The sequence below is a fragment of the Delphinus delphis genome, chromosome 3, assembly GCF_949987515.2.
Source record: "Delphinus delphis chromosome 3, mDelDel1.2, whole genome shotgun sequence".
Lineage (NCBI taxonomy): Eukaryota > Metazoa > Chordata > Mammalia > Artiodactyla > Delphinidae > Delphinus > Delphinus delphis.
This window is the reverse complement of record NC_082685.1, coordinates 6618082-6622879: the sequence shown is the minus strand read 5'-3', so window position 1 is coordinate 6622879 and position 4798 is coordinate 6618082. Positions and strand designations below refer to the sequence as shown.

At 40.2% G+C, this 4798-nt stretch overlaps 1 pseudogene; it reads left to right on the top strand.

Annotated features, from left to right (window-relative positions):
* The first annotated feature begins 2262 nt into the window (after window positions 1-2262).
* LOC132421653 (protein kish-A pseudogene) lies at window positions 2263-2520 on the top strand (annotated as a pseudogene).
* Window positions 2521-4798: the final 2278 nt, after the last annotated feature.

The window sequence follows — 4798 nt, the reverse complement described above, 5'->3', positions numbered from 1 at the left end:
ATAAATAAATTTTAAAAAATAACATAAATGCAAGAAAAAAAACCAATATCCCAACTCCAAGGAGTCAGGCAGGAGGAGTTTCCTCTTAGTCAGCTTTTATTTTTCTCTCTTCAGGCCTTCAACTGATTAGATGAGGCCCACCCACATTAGTGAGGGCAATCTGCTTTACTCAGTTCACTGATTCAGATGTCAACATCATCCAGAAACACCCTCGCAGACATACCTACAATAATGTTTGGCCAAATATCCAGGCACTCTGTGGGCCATCAAGTTAACCCATAAAAGTAACCAGCACAGTGGTTGTCTAGGGCTGAGGGAGGGGGTACCGGGGACTAACTGCTGATGGGTACAGGGTTTTGGGGGTGGGGGATGATTGTGTTGTAAAATTCATTATGGTAATAGACGCACAGTTCTGTGAATGTACTAAAAGGCAGTGAATTATACACTTTAAATGGATGGATTTTTTGGTATGGTATGTGAGTTACACCTCAATAAAGCTGTCACAAAAATAAAAGAGGGGACAGAACACTGTAAATCAACGATACTCCAATAAAATTTTCAAAAAATAAAAAAGAATAAAATTCACAGAGCATGAAAACATAAAGATAAATAAATAAAAACTAAGCATAAAGGGTGCTGCCACATGCTATAGGCATGATGTTGCAGAAGTGCGGGTTCTGAAAATTACCTACCATATACCAGTTTCCATTTTTCAGGAATCAAAAACCCAGTTTAAAAAAAAAATAAAATAAAAACCCAGTTTTTATTTCTCCCTTTCTTTCCTCTTTTTCCTCAACTTTTGAGAATTTCACCACAGCAAGGGAGTTGAAAGGAGGCAGAGAAATTAGGGAGGAAGATAAAACAAAAATTGGACTCTTTTGCTGTTTGTTAGCCTCTTCTATTACTGTTTCATTTTATAATGTTCCCTGTTGGGAAATATCGAAGCAATTTTGTTTAATAAATTTATTTATTTTTGGCTGCACTGGGTCTTCGTTGCCGCACAGGCTCTCTCTAGTTGCGGCGAACGGGGGCAGCTCTTCATTGTGGTGCGTGGGCTTCTCATTGTCGTGCCTACTCTTGCTGCGGAGCACAGGCTCTAGGCACGCGGGCGTCCGTAGCTGTGGCTCACGGGCTCTAGAGCACAGGCTCAGTAGTTGCGGCACACTTGCTTCGTTGCTCCGCGGCATGTGGGAACTTCCCGGACCAGGGCTTGAACCCGTGTCCCCTGCACTGGCAGGCGGATTCTTAACCATTGCACCACCAGGGAAGTCCCTGAAGCAATTTTTACTCCAATGAAAATCCCTCTATCTCTGGTCTCAGTTTTTACTATATAAAAGGACTGGACCAGATGACCTCCAGCTTTAGGCGTCAATGACTCTGGACCTGGCCGGGGAGAGAGGAATCACCACAAATTCCAGTGATTTACACACAAAGTATAGCTTACTGTAATAAAGTTAATTTTAGAGCATGGTCTAAAAACTTGTTCTTTATCCATCAACCCCATCCTGTAATGAGGTATTCCAAATATATGCTTTTAGTGAAAATAAAATCATCTAGAAATTACAAAGAGAACTTCTGGATTATGAGAAATGTCTATGGAGTTAAGAAATCGCTCTTAATTCAAGTGTAATGGGAAAATAAATAAATAAATAAATTATTAATTTAAAAAAGAGGGAAGGAAGGAAGGAAAGAAGAAAAAGAGATTAAAGCAGGGAAGTATGTAAATAATGAACAAAGCGTTTGCTCGCCACCCATTTCTACAAGTATGAAGCCGTAACCTACCGCAGTTGCTGACCAAGTGTACACCCTGAGAGGAATTCAGGATGGAGAACAGGGTGAGACACTCCATGTTTTGGACAAGCAGGCCTTAGATATTTAGATATATATCTCAGGAAGCATTTAAATGATTCCAGATTCTTGCATCTTCCCATACACAGAAGAGCACTAAATGCATTAACTTGAGATATTTGTTCTTTGTGACTAGCAGTAATCTTTTACCAAGATGTATACTTGACCGGATGTATTCCCTAGCCAAAAATCACGTATAAACTGGCATTCCCCCCTGCCTCTTCAGACCATTTTCCTCAGAGCTAACTGAGTAGCTGTCTCCTGGGGCTATAGTCCTCAGTAAGACCCCGAAGAAAATTTAAACTCACAACTCTTAGGTGGTGTGTCTTCCTTTAAGTCGGAAAAGCCCACGCAAGAGAAATAGAGCATGAAGAAGCAATGGAAGGATGTGGCTGAGGCTCTGCCGGCCTCACTATGTCTGCCGTTTTCAATGTTTAGAGTCTGTTGACTGTGATCTTGCTGCTTATATGTGCCTGTGCTTGTATCCGATTCTTGGCATCCAGTCTCCTGGACAGAAATAAAACTGGGTTGTTGGGTATATTTTGGAAGTGTGCCAGAATCGGTGAACAGAAGAAGCCTTATGTTTCCGGATGCTGTATTGTGATGGCTTTCAGCATCCTCTTCGTACAGGAGCTTGGAAAAATGCCAGAATTCAGTGGCCATCAGATTTAAATAAGAAGCAAAAAAGGAGTTATCTGCAGAAAAGAATGGAAAGAATGGTTAACCCTTTTATCTCTGAACATTGAATGAGATAAAGTTCTAGCTGCTGTTCTCTGTCTTTGTTATTGGACCAATGTTCTATATAAATAATTAGGGGGACTTCCCTGGAGGTTCAGTGGTTAAGACTCCATGCTCCCACTGCAGGAGGCATGGGTTCTATCCCTGGTCAGGGAACTAAGATTCCGCATGCGGAGCTGCGCAGCCAGAAAAAAACAAAAACAAAAACCAATGACAACTATATAAATAATTAGGAGGTAACCATTTAATCATCAGAGTGGAAATATGTCTGTAACAATCAACCTCAGTCCTGTACTACAATATTACATTCTGCATATGTCATTCTGTTGTATCAGGTACCAGTTTTTTTTTTTGTTTGTTTTTTGTTTTTTTCAGGTACCAGTTTTTAGTGAGGTATCTTTAAGACACATGGTAGAAAACAAAACTGGTCAACTACTCAAGTTCCTTTCACTGTGATTTGGAAACAAGAAATCTTTATGGACTGAGACCTTTTTTGGACTAGCTTTTTTATTGAAAAAAGAAAGGTTCCGTTTGTGTTGGTAAGGCTTGCATTCATATTTAATAATGCTGGCTTTTCCGCTGGCCACATCATTTTGAGCATGGACCAGAGTACCTCTACTTTTAGCCGACTGTCGTTTATTACAGGTGTTTAAACTATTTAAGATAAGCCTATGCAGTTCTTAAGAAGGAAGATAAATGAGATGTGACTTGAAGGGTACTATTGAGAAGATGTTCCTATCTAATATGAAAGAATTCAGAATACCTGACTGGTGTTATCGTCTCTGAAACCTCCGGTTAGGTATGGATAAAAATGCCTTAAGCATGCATTTGAGCAGCTGTCGTCCTCTGAATAAGGCTACGTGCTTAGGTCTCTACGTGTTAATTACCCCAAAATGCAAAGGGTGTTTTTGTTTTTTAATACAGCACTTTAAATCTAGTTTATGTTTTGTCTGTCAACTTGAACTGGAATCTTGTGTAACTTAGTAAGTGATGATAAAGAGTTTTCATATGTACTTACCATATGCCATGGCATACATCTCTTTGAGCTTTGATGATAAAGGAAGACCTTCAGTAATTTTCATCGAGGTAAGAGGAACATGGGAAATGTGACATAAAGTTTGTAGCAGAACAGTTATTACACATGTATGGTTAAGTTTCTTAAGGTTCAACCAGAATTCAGTTAAAATTACAAAGCTAAGGAGAACTTCTTAGCTAAAAAGTGCCCTTGACAGGGACTTCCCTGCTGGTCCAGTGGCTAAGACTCTGCACTCCCACTGCAGGAGGCCAAGGTTCAATCCCTGGTCAGGGAACCCACATGCTGCAACTAAAACTAGACTAAACACACATGCTGCAACTACAGCCCACATGCTGCAACTAAAAATCCCACACAGGGCAACAAAGATCCTGCATACCACAACTAAGATCTGGTGCAGCCAATTAAAGAAATATTTTTTTGAAATTAACCATTAGAGATAGTATTGATTAGATGTTGTTGTCAGCTATTAATTCCCCATAAAGATAAAAAGAATAAAGCTTTTTTTTTTTTTAAGAAAGAAAAAAAGAAGCAATGGGCAGAATAGCTCTCTTCAGAGAGATTTAGAACTTAGGACCTTGAGGGAAATGGTCCCCAGCCTGAAATTCTCATGAAACTCCACAACTTCTGAAAGCTGTCCTGTGAATGACTCCTCTGGCCCGCTTCCTCCTGGAATGATGTCATTACCCTCCTGTCCCAGTTCCCTTTTTTCTCTCAGCCCCTTGCCCTTTCAGCCCACACCTTGAGCCTGGCTCAAATATTTACTGAAGTACTACTGTGGAAAAATGTTACATGCCTTATGATAATAACAGCAAAACTTATACAGCGTTACGCTGGTGTTTAACATTTTACGTACATTGTTACCGTCTTTAACACTTACAACAATCCAGTGATGTATGTACTTGTGTTGTCACTGCCATTTTGCAGATAGCAAACTGTGGCACAGAGAAGTTAAGTAACTTGCCAGAAATCACACAGCTAGGAAGAGGCAGAGCTGGGATTCAAACTCAGGCAGTCTGGCTCTATGGTGCATACCCCACTGCTTACAACAACTTAGTTATTCTGATGCCCTTATTTTCCCATTATACAGACAAGGAAACAGGCTCAGAGAGGTTTAAAGATTTGTCCACAGTCACCAGCTAGTCACTGACAGTGTCAGGATTTGAACCCAAATTATCT